Source organism: Miniopterus schreibersii (assembly GCF_964146895.1).
Source record: "Miniopterus schreibersii genome assembly, chromosome: 4".
In the NCBI taxonomy this organism is placed as follows: Eukaryota; Metazoa; Chordata; class Mammalia; order Chiroptera; family Miniopteridae; genus Miniopterus; species Miniopterus schreibersii.
The window spans coordinates 74,944,382-74,957,305 of record NC_138105.1 but is presented as its reverse complement, the minus strand read 5'-3'; positions in this window follow the sequence as shown (position 1 = coordinate 74,957,305).

Here is a 12,924-nt window from a genome sequence, read left to right as displayed (position 1 = left end):
AGCAGGCCTGCTGATTCCCATTGCCCTGGGGTAACCCGCGAGTCTCCCCAGACTCCACTGCCCTGCAGTGATCCCATCCAGCTCTCCCGTGTCAGGCAGAAACCAGAGCTGTCAGGGAAACAATCACCTGTGTGTTTGGTGAAGATGATACGCAGATCGGATCATGGAGACCATTAAGCAACTTTCCTAGAAGAGCATGGTCCAGTGACCTAGTTAAGGAGCTCAGACTCCGAGCCTGGAGCTCTTTAAAGGTCTTACTTTTCGTAACTCCAGTCCCTTTGGCCCTATTTCCTCCTTGCAGCAGGCTCAGCCGAGATTAAACACAGCTGGTTGTCATTATTTCTTCCACCAGCACTTTCCGTAATTGAAAACAACCACTTCAGACTTCCCTGCCTCAGATGAAATGATGCCAAGTCCATGAATATTTCCTCCATGTTCTGTGTTCCCAACTCTAATCATTTTCTATGTGAACATACCATTTGGGAACTTGACTTAAAAATCAGTGTCTTTCTTCAGGGACAAATATTCAAATTAGGTAATGTTATTTTTATTTATTTTTAACAAATATATGCATATGTACAGAGTGTAAAGGGTGCATAAGGGAACACAGTGCAAAGGCAGTCTTCCTCCTACCTCTGTCCCTCAGCAGCCCAGCTCCCTGACCCAGAACCAGTTGCTGTCACTGGTTTCTGAGGGTCCCAGCAGAAATGGTCAATGCATTTAAAAACTTACATGATTCTATATATTCCCCCCACACAGGTGGTAGCCAACACATACTGTTCTATAATTACTTCACTTAACAAATTTTTGGGAGATCTTCCCAACCCAGTACATATGAGGCTACTTTTCTTAAATGACAGCATACAGCAATATAGTGCTTTGGAATAATGTATTTAACACTTTGCTATATGCAATTATTTTAAATATTTTGTTATTACAAACAATTGATATCGGTGTGCATTTATCACTTCACACAAGTAAGAATTTATATATAGGATAAAAACTTCGTAGCCTGGGCCAAAGCATATATTAACTTTTGATTGTGATAGATACACTGTACTGCCCAGTATGTCCTCCCACCTGCAGTCTAAGGGAGTCACTCTCCTTAGCACTGTTTTTATTAAACTTTTTTTTAAATGTCACCCCAAGGTTTTAGTTTGCATTTCTATTATTATGACTGAGTCTGAAGCTAAATACGTTTTCATAAATTATAAAACCACTTACATTTCTTAACTGTGACTATCTAGTCTCATCTTTGCCCACTTTTCTAATAATTCACTCGACTCTCCCATATTGATTTGTGGTGCTAAGGAAATTAACTTGATTTTTGTCTTAGTGTTTTCTTACCACAAAGAAATGTTTAAATCCAATGTGGTTGCATTTCTTAATCTTTTTTTTTTAATTGGCTTCTGGATTCTGTAGGCATTACTCAAAAATGCCTTACCAACTCCAAGAATATTTCAAGAAAAACTCACTCATCATTAAACCATAATTTTTATGGTTTAATTTTTTTATGTTTAAATTTTTAAACCATATGGAACTTATTTTGGTGTAAGATGTAAAATGGTGATCAATTTATTTTCCCAGGTAGCTACTCAATTGTTTCAATACCATTCGTTAAATAATCTAATTCTTTTCCAAGAATTGGAGTTTTTGTATATATATACATGCACTAAAATTATATATATGTATTGGGTCTATTTGTTCCTGTTGATCTGTCTTTACCAGACAACACTATTTTAATTACTTTTAGCTCTGTAATATATTTTACTATCTGGCACAGTTTTCTTAGACATTCTTTTTTTTTTTTTTTTTTTTTTTAAATCTTGGGTGGGGGGGCATCGACTCGATGCTCCATCCATTCACTGGTCATTTCTTATATGTGCCCTGACTGGGGATTGAACCTGCAGCCTTGGCGTATCAGGATGACACTAACCAACTGAGCTACCCGGCCCGGACCAAGCATTATTTCTCTTCTTTTTCAGACTATCTCTTCTTATTCTTGCTTGTTTATTTTTCATGTGATCTTTAGAAATGTGAATTTTTTTCTTGTCAAAAAGTCTTACTGGTGTACTTATCGGCTTCACATAAAATCCATTGATTAATTTGGGATAAAGTATATTTTTGTGATCTCAAATCAACATTCCTAATCAAGATCATGGTATGTCATTCCATTTGTTTGTCCGCTTTTGTGTCCAAAACAATAACTTTCAAGTCTGTTCTTCTTCCTTATTGAAATAATTCCTAGGTAGTGATCATTTTTCTTGCTTGTTGTAAATAGAGTGGCTTCTTAATTTTAAATTCCAACTTACTGTTTGTACATATGAAGGCTATAGACTTTCAGTTTTACTCATTTCATCCCCAGCCACCATAATGAATTTTGTATTGAATAAAATAAAATTTCAATTGATTATATCAGGGTTTTCAGATACATAATCTTATCTTCATGTAATCATAATTTTGTATTCCTTTTTAATGTTTATATAACCTTATTTTTAATCTTTTCTAATTGTGTTGTCTGGAACTACTAGAACATAAAATAACAGTGATGATAAAAGAAATCCTTTATTCCTCTGGCTTTAGTAGAAATCTTTATAAGATTTTCTGACTAACCACAATATTGATGCTGACTCTGGGGCAGACTCAGATTTTTTTTTTTTTTAATTTTTAAATTTTATTTTTGTTTAAAATATTACAGATGTTCCTTTTTCTCCCCAATGACCTGTTCTACCCCGTCCCATCCCCCTCCCCAGTCCCTCTCCCCACCATTGTCCGTGCCCTTGGGTTGTGCATATATGCACATAAATGACTCAGATATTTTATGTTATATTTTTTATGTTAAAAAAGTATCCATCTTTTCCTGTTTTATCAAAGTATAGTTTTTTAGCACCTATGGAGTCAATCATATAGTTTTTTACTTTTGATCCATTATTATAAATTTATTAAGGTTTCATGATATTGAGTCCTTCTTGAATCCCCAAAATAAGTCTATGAAACCAACTGGTTGTGGTTTGGGTGAAGGACATCTCTAAAAATATTTCTGCTATGAAAATTGTATTATATTTAGATTTTCTATCTCTTCTTGGGTTATGATTTATATTTTTGTAGAACATCATTTCTTTCACCCAGGTTCTCAAATTTATTTGTATGGAGTTCAGCAAAGTAGTTTCTTATGATTATATATGACAATTTAAATTTCTTGAAGATCTATGGTTATTTTCTAATATTCTTTCTTATCTTCGGAATTTATGAGTTTTCCTTTTTATCTGATTAAATTAGACAATAATATACTCATTTAATCTTTTTAAAGACCTAACTTTGGGATTTATTTATTAGTTCTATTATTTTTTTGTTACTTGAAGTCCAGGATCTTGCCATCTAAATCAAGTGTAGGTATAGGTGTGCATACTTGAGTACGGGTCCTATTAGTCTGAAAACCTGTGAACTAAAGAGACACACCCAACACGCAATGGTGGGACAGACATATGATAACTACCATAGACAGTCCCATTTGGAAAGGGGTAGAAGTGATCATTCCTATACCAATTCTGAAATCCAGTTGGAATTTTCTTGACTGGAAGTTTCTTGACTCACTCCTACTGCTTTCCTGGAATAACTTGGCTCTGTCACCTAGGCTACTGTGGCCATCCTCTGAGTTATCCTACCTTTCCTATGAAAGGTTGCTTCTGTTTGCAGCTGAACAGTCTCTCTGCTTGCTTCCTGCCTGTGAGACTGTGGGTCCAGTGCTATGTCTCTTTTCATTTTGTTTCTGTCCCTTTTTAGGCCAAATCAGTGTAATTTTTTCCAGTATAGTTTTCTTTGGGGGGATTCATTCCATTAGACAGAAGATACACATACAGGGTTTTCTTTATGACAAGCCTGTCTTCATTTTGATTTTCAGCTAAGACTGGAGAGTGAGCACCCTGAAGTCACAGTAAAGGGGAAGAAGAAATATGAATGATATGATGAACGAGGCATTAATAGAACTTAATTAGATGTGGATGAGGGGATGGGCTAAGGAAATGTCAAGAATGACCAAGTTTCTGGCTGAGTGAATGGCTGGTCAGGAGGAATTGCAGGAAAACATTTCAAGAGAAGATAATGTGTTGGGTTTTTTTGTCATGTTTAGTTTCATATATCTGTGGGACATCCAATGTTCAGTTGTATGGGCTTGTGTACACACACACACATACACATCTCTACGGCTCAGGAAAGGTCATTGGACTATAGGTAAGGATTTCTGTTGAATTTGGCATATATGTGTTAGGCCTTTTTAAAGAAACAAAATCTAATATGCCAAGTATTACATGTGCTGTTGGCATTTAATAAATATCAAAAGGAATAAACAAGATCATTTGTCACTAAAAGAATAATTGGATTATAACCTTTTATAGGATTGCTCTCTTCCCAAAATGAACTCCTGAAAGTCCAAGATCCCGTAGGAGAGCTCATTCTAATTTTAGTTTATACAGTTGTATACTTTAAAACTCTGGATCATAACAAAAAATCTCTGTAAAAACATGGTCTGAACAATTAGTATCTCTTGAGCATTGACTATCTACAAAGTACTGTCTTAAGCTAGGCAGAGAGAGAATCTGAGGCGGGCATGATTGAAACAGAGTTCCTAACTTTAAGAAGCTTGAAGTCCACTAGAAGTGAAAAGACATATAAAGAAATATCTTTAGTGCATAGTAATTGTGATGTGTCAAAGGCCAGGCAAAAACACAATGATAGGACATTTCAGAAATAATGGGAATGCAGAAGCAAACGAGAACAAATTCCTATCTTTAAGGAGGCTGCATTTTATTGGGAGAGACAAGTTATATACAAATAACTTTTCCACATGTACATTCATATTTATATGTGTATATGGTGTCAGGTGTAGAGTAAGAAGAGAGAGAATGACATGATTTTAGGTAGGGTGTTCTGAGCTGGCCTCTTCTGATACTGTGATATTTGAAACTTGACAGAGGTAAGGAAATGAGCCAAGAGGAATATATCTGGAGAAGCCCATTATAGGCATGTGGGAAACAAATTCCAGGAACATTTCAGTGTGGCTAGAACTCGATGTTGGGGGGGGGGGGGCGGGCAGAGCAGGGGTCACAAGAGGGTTGGTTAAAAGATGTGGCTGGAAGGGTAAAGGGTCAGATCACCACTCCCCAAAGCCAAGGGCTTTGAAGGTCCTTGAAAATGAGGCAGGATAGTAAGAAGCTAGGAAAATTCCTGGGCAAGTGGAATGGGGAAACTGAGGCATAATCAAGGCGGAACAATTTGACCAATTTACAGCCAGATAGTTTACAGATAATCAGGGTTACAAGAGGTCTCCTATCCCTTCTCTAACCTCATATAACCCTGATTATCTATTCTCAAGTGTGCTCCAGTGGTGTTAATTAAGTTCTCTGGCGGAGCCCTTTATCCCAAGCCTCTGATCAATTTATCAACTCCCCGCGGAGAGCAAGTTGCATTTCCTATCTTAGCAAAACAAAAACAGTTAACATCCTGTGGCCATAAACCCTCTGCACTTGGATTGAGTAATTGTTGATGGATTGTCTGAATGACTCGAAACATCCCAGGAAACTGGAGATCTTTGACTTTCCTAACTGCCCTCGTAGCTAGGGGGAGGGGGGCTTGCCTACCGCTCGTAAGTAGCTGTGTCTAATAATATGATTCTAGCTGTAATCTGTGCTGAAGGTCCTGTCCTCTCATCGCGGCGGCTCTGAATTGGGCAAGAAGCCCATTCCATCAGGAGGCTATGATTTTGATTCAGTCTCCATTCCTGGAGGTGTGTCTCAGGACGATGGTTCTCAGACTTGGTTGCACATAGGAATCAGCTGGGGGAATTTTAACAAATACGAATGCCAGAGTCCCATCCTTGGAGATTTTAATTTAGTTTATAGGGGGTGTGGCTGGGCACTTGCAGCTCTCAAATCTCCCCAGATGATTCTAATATGCAGCAAAATTTGAGAAGCATCTGCTTTGTATAGGCTTCAGCTGATATCAATTATTGATTCTGATGGGGAGTTTTGTCTTTTTGCACTTTGTGTGAAAAACAAAACAAAGAAACCACACAGTAAATGAGATAATTCTACAGGGGAGTTCCCAATGTCAAGCCCACATATTGCTTTCAGAGCTGGCTGTAGTCACATGTAAATCACAGTCAGGGATTATGAGAAGGAATTTGCCCTAAAGTAACCTTCCCTGACTATGCCCCAATTTGGAATTATACTGTTTTAACACCATTCTTCATGCTTAATCTACCATAAGTGACTGTTTTCAGGAGAGACAGCCAATGCAAGAGTTACAATAGCCAACAATATTTCCCTTCACAAACCTTAGAGAGTTATTTTTCTTTTTTTAAATATGTGGGTGTTTGGTGTGGTTTTTTTTTTATTGATTTCAGAGAGAGGAAGGGAGGGAGAGATAGAAACATCAATGATGAGAGAGGGTCATTGATCGGCTGCCTCCTGCACACCCCCCAATAGGGATGGAGCCCGCAACCTGGGCATGTGTCCTGATGGGGAATCAAACTGTGACCTCCTGGTTCATAGGTCGATGCTCAACCACTGAGCCAAGTCAGCCGGGCGAGAGTTCTTTTTAATGTTTGTTTCTTGGGTCAGGGGCTAGCTGGCTCCTCTGACCATGGTCATTTCTATTTCTCCTCAAACACTTAATTGTAGTGTTTTCCAGTGGTGCACTAGGAACCTGGTGCTTTAGCACAACTTCAGACTTTGTTGGGAAAAGGAAAGGAGGGAGGGGAGAGTCTGGCCTGAGTCTACCTGGGGAATGTTGAGATCCAGAGACAGTATGTATAGGCTAACATTGGGGATTCAAGGTTTCAAGGGATGAAAAAACAACCCTTTGAGCTGCTGCTTTCTGTTCACAGTTCTACTTAGATACAATTATACACAAATTAAGCAAGATATACTTTAGCAATTTTTAAATTGTTCTGGATAATTCTAATTATTCAAGAAATCATTCAGCACCCATTTCCAGTTTCTCCCTCCCTCTCTCTGTCAGCCCCTCTCCCCCTCTCTCCTCTCTCCACCTCTCCTCTCCCCTCCTGTCGTCTCCCCTTCCCCCCCTTACTTGCTTCTGTTGTTATCGGTGGGGAGCTCTCTGTGTCCCAACCCGTTGCTGGTGGAAGTGGAGTCCTTGCAATGTCCCAAGGGAAGGAATTTTCTGAAACTCGCACAGGAGAACGAGTGGCATTTATTTGTGTGAAATTACATCCCCGAGTTTCCAAAGTCCCCTTTTCCTTTGTTCCTCCAAGGAAGAAGTCCAGCTGTGTCTTTAGCAGGGCTAAGATAAAAGCTGTTGCCCAGAGTTTCCATTCTACATTTGCAAAGTCTAGTCCAGCACCAGGCTAGCTTAGCTCCTGTTCCCAGCTGCCGTCCATCTGTCCATTGCGTGTGGGATCCATGTGGGGTCCGTCCGCATAGCCATGGGCCACGCAGCTTCTAGGAACACAGGCAAATACAAGGAAACGAGCAAAACCAAAGGAACAAGAGAGCCAAGAGAGAGAATTCCTATGTCTGGGATTATGTATCCCTAACTTTGCACTGGCTCCGTCCCCTCTAGCCAATGATCTCTGTTCCAGATTAGACTGATAGTCACCCTTCCTATGTCACCCCAACTTTACTGCACACATGTCTATCTCCCCTTTGTTGGACTCCTTTCCCCAGTTATCTGACCTGTGGAGAATGGGCCCGTGGTTCCCTGGGTAGCGTAAAATTGCCGCTTTCTGGTGAAGCTGCTCAGATGGCCATGCTTATTGTGTCTGGCCTTTCCTTTGCTCCTTTCCTATTATTAATAACTAGCTAATTACAATGGCATCAATCCCCCCTTAAGAGAAATACAAGCCATTGTATTCTTACAAAGGGTCAATGGATGAAGGTCTCCATCTTCTTGTAGCTGCTTCTTGCTGTCAGAGGGGCATAGTCCTGACTATCCCAAGGCTCAGAAAAGGAAGAAAAAGGAAAGGGAAGGGGAGTCTTCATACAGGGAAGGGGGATTTTGCCATGTCCGGGTCAATCTGGTGTCCTGGGAGGTGGCATAGGTGATGTCCACAGGATGATGTATTGGATAAGCTGGCATCCTTGTTGTATTCTAGAAACGACAAACTTGAAAAGAAGGTTAAAAGGCATAATTCAAAAGCAAGGAGACTTATAGCAACTAAAGGTCTAGTGAGAGGTAAAAAAACAATGTGATAATGGGAAGGACTCACTTTACAGTGTCCCAGATTAGGTCGGAGGATCGGCTACTCTGTGTCACACCTGTCCGAAGCCCTCCTGTTCACCATACTTAACTCACAAGTGAGGTCCGTACTGTGGGAACGCACAACCAGGTATATAAGGACATAGGCATATATTCTATGAAATCAGAAGGGAGAACACGAAACACAAAGGTTAATGCACACAGCAAATCATAAACCAGATGAGAAGACTTCCAGATGCAAGGCTATTGCTGGAATAAAAGCAAGCAGTGACAATCTGATAGGTCAATCTGATAGGTCCTCCGAACCCACAGTCCTGCAGATCCTTTTTGTCTTCAGTTAGAACACCTCTGGTGATGTCATCTGATGCTGAAGCCTGTATGGCATATGCAGACATAGTCTTAAAAACAAAACTTTGAAGACGGTTAACTGTACTGGAGTCAATCTCCACAATTGAGCATTGTGATGTTCATTGAAACACAATTTTTCTCCCCATAATTACCCTCATTTTCAAAGAGATTGCATTAAGTCCATTTTTAATTTGGCCTGATTATTTGCATAAACACAACAAGAATAGTAACTGATCAAATAGATCACACAGGCTTTTTCAAATTTGCTTTGCTGAAATTTTCACAAGCAATCTTTAGATTGAGCAATAGTCAGCCCCTCAGGGCAAAGAAGCCAAGCTACAGTTTCCATCAGGCATTGCCTGCAATATCCATATGCATGGGTCAATTTCTCAAGTCTTTGAGATCCCCAGGATGTCTTGAGGTTCCTTCCTTGCCATCTTTCAGGAAAGCAACCCTCATTTCATACCTGGAAAAACTGCTGTGAACCACATGACCAAGCAAGGTATTAGGCCATATCTGCAGTGGACTTTGATTCGCTTTGGAAGTCAGTCTTAATTCCTTAAGGTTTTCTGGTGACATCCAGATCCAGGCATGTCTTTCTTAAATGTGGCATTCTAGTCAAAATCTTAGTTAATAAGACCACAAGTGAAGACTGGTCTTATTGAATTTATGCAAAGAAACATATTGCCATGACTCGCTCATGAAGAACTGCCAAATTCTGGAGGGATCAGGTAGGGAGAAAAAGCTAAAAGTAAGCCATTAGCACTTCTCAAGATTGGCAAACACATTCCATAACTTTTAGACACATAGGCTCTTCACTGGCAAGCACACTTATACTTTAAGAGACATACTTCCATGAGACAGGTATACAGCAAAACTCATTGATAATTCAAAGTCATAAGGGAATTAAGTTAAACTGATTGGCTCAGGTAGCTTAGGCTCAGATAAGATCTATTTTTCAGAATCTGCATTCCAATGATGGCTCAGATAAGAGTTCTTGGAGACCAGATATTAGCACTTTAGAAACAGTCACTTCTTTCCCAGACTTAAATTACTTGCCAGAGTATGTACTTTAAAAGAGTCTCTTAAGGCACCGTGAATTGAGACTGTATTGCCTATTGACTTCGGGGAGAAAAACCTTCATCATCCTAAGACAGGGAGAAAAACCTTTCACCCTGTTGAGAGGGAGATTTGGTAGCTGAGGGAGGCATGAATTTCTTCTATGCTCCCTAGCTCTGCTGTCTCCGCTGTCACAGACCAAAATCCAGGATGGCCTGTAACCCTGTCGATCTTGGCTTCCCATGGCCCGTTCTGCCTACGCCAGCTGGGGGACTGGCCCTTCAGCCCCAAGTCTCCTCCCACACTGGAGCCAGAGACTCTCCCCAAAGCAGCAAAAAGTAGCAACACAATTGTCCAGGTGTGGAGCGTTTAACTCCACATGAGAGATTCTGATGGCCTCTGGCCTTACTGGAGGTTTCCACCCTTTACTGTCATGGGTAGAAAAATTCTGGCTTTTAACTGGCCTCTAACAGCTGGGCTAGCAATCTGTTGCTGTCTCTTATATTCCTAACAGTCTCAGTCCCTCAGGAGGCTTGGCAGAGTGATACAGCCTCTCTGTTAATCTGGCTGGACAGAGATTTAACACCAGGGCCATGGGGGCAAATTCTGTTAGTAGTCAGCCTCCAAGATTAGTTAACAAAAACCTTTTGTTTCTCTGAGGCATTTTTTCTATTCTACAAGTCTGTTCTAGACTTGGGACTCAGCCTCACCCTTGCTCTCCCAGCTGCGCCCTGTCCTCTGGGTCTCAGCTTTGTCTAGTGCTGGCCTTTTCTGTGATCAAGAGACCACACCACTATGTCTATTGGAGATCAGGATATGCCACCCCAAAATGTGCCACTTTGGCTTAAGGATTATTTTGAGCTGAAAGCAACAGATGCAGGAAGAATTCTCTTCTTTCCCCTTACCCACGTAAAAAGAACATGTGCCCCAAGAACTTGTGGCTCAGTGGTTGAGCATCGACCTATGATCCAAGAGATCAAGGTTTGATTTCTGGTCAGGGCACATACCCCGGGTTGCAGGGGCATGCAGGAGGCAGCAGATCAATGACTTTCTCATCACTAATGTTTCTCTGTCTAAAATCAATAAAAACATATATATTTTTTTAAATAGAGTATTATAATCACAGGACCAACCCAAAATGGTCCTATCTAGTTTCTGACAAGATACTGAGTTGCCTTTCAGCATCAACAAACCAAAACTGCAAGTCATGCAGCCAAAACATGTGTAGAGGAGAGAACTTTGACCTCCAGCTACACAAGGAACCAAAGTTTCACCCCACTCGTGGAATTGAAATACCGGGACATAACCAGGACTTGAACACCAGAACTCTTTCAGGAGGACGGGCCCACTGTGCAGGAAGATCCCGTGCTGAAGCCCCTTACCACGTCCTCCATAAACGGCCAAGTTCCAAAGCTCTCCAATCAAAACCTACACCACCAGCAAGTCCACATACCAGCCTATTCTCCCTAACCCCTAATCCTCGATCCTGGCCTTAAAAACCCGTGGTTAAAAGCCATCGGGGAATTCAGGTGTTATACCCAGTTTACTCAAGACTAATTCACACAGAGACCGAATTGTTTGTTTGGAGTTTTTTTATTAGCCGGCGGCGGCGAATGGGCTCTTGCCCTAAACAAACTTGCAGCCCCGAACAGTTTTTGCAGGGAGGATATAAAGACGAAAAAAATTACATTCCATTTGCTTAAGGGGGGAGCAGTTCAGCTAAGGGGACGCAGGTGGTGGAACTAGCGAAGCGAAATACTGAAGCTAAGATAAGCGTTAGTCAACTTTCTGCGGTTATCTATCCTCTGGAATTTTGTGGGTTGCAATCTTTCACACAGCGCCAGGAAAGGAGAAGAGGTCATTGTTTCTACATAATAAATTGTGTTGCTCTTGTTTATCTTAAAGTAGCGGTTGTAAGGGTAGAAGATGGGAGAGCAGTGCTGTGTCAGGAGTGCTATACTTCACAGGTTTTAAGTGATAGCTTCCCACTCTCCTTGCTTGGTGCCCTGCAAAATAAATGGTCCTCATTCAGTTCAGTAACAGTATATATTTCTCTTTGAGGAAGATGCCCAACTTCCCCATGCCAGGGAAAGAAGAGCAACTTACCATCAAAGATAGAGAACTGATACCAAGATGAGTTTACATAAATAGATCTTGCTAAAATAGCCCTTACCTCCCATCAGTTACTCTATATGTTTTCTAGTCACTTTCCCAGTATATTATCCCTTGAAGCCCAAACTCTCTTTCCTTTGTAAAAAGGGTATATAAACCCCAGTCTAATTGCTTCTTTGGATTTTACTTCTTTTGGTGAACTCCAAAGCACATCAATATTAATAAAAAATTATGTGCCACTTGACCTGTTAATCACCTTTTTGTAAATTTCATTCACAGGCCCCCTGCTACTAAATCTAAGAGCATATCAAAAAAGCTTTCCTCGCCAACACTATTCTGTATTAGACATCTTTTGTTGATACAAGGACAGCCTACATGGTCATCTCGCAGAATTCCTACCAGGATTGGGACACACGTTTCCTTGCTTTTTCACTTCTGTCTCAACCAATCTGGGCATCATTCGGAAATTCTTGTGCCCCAACCACTATCCCAGATCAAAGCCCAGGCCCAGGGGCCTGGGTCACTTTCAGTTATCTATCCTTTCTCTTTAAACGGGATTTTAATTCTCCCTTCTAACCTGGAGTGAGTAATCCTACCTGCTGCTTTTTCACCTTGTGGACTTCCTTACAAGCAATGAAGGGAAGCAGAGTTTTCCACCCCAAAATGTGCCTTTTGGGATATTGATTGTTTTAAGCTGGTTTTCTTGTGTGTGTGTTTTTTAAGCTGGTTATTTTTATGAAACAAAAGACTCCGGAAAAAATTTTGACCTTCTTCCTAACTACCTAAAAAATACTTAGAGGGACATGCTTCAGGAAGGGAGATACCATCACAGATAACTATAGTTTAATATAGACTAGCAATAGAGAGGAACCTAGTAAGGCCCATTGTTCAAAGTCCTCTCTGTGTCCCATTGTTAAAGATGGCCCAGCAAACATGTATTTGCCAAACATTTGCTCTTCTATCTCCATGTGAATTGCCTTCCTGCCCTTTGAAGTCCCAAACCACAACCCCCCTTCTACTTAGTTCCAGAAGTATCTAAGCCTTAACCGCCCAATGTGTTTTTGGGTCTCTCATTCTTACGGCACCACCAAATGTACGTCAGTGACGAATTTCGGACATTTGCTCCTGTTAGTCTGTCTCATGTTAATGTGATTAATTGCCCAACCAGAAAAACTAAGAACGATGGGAGGA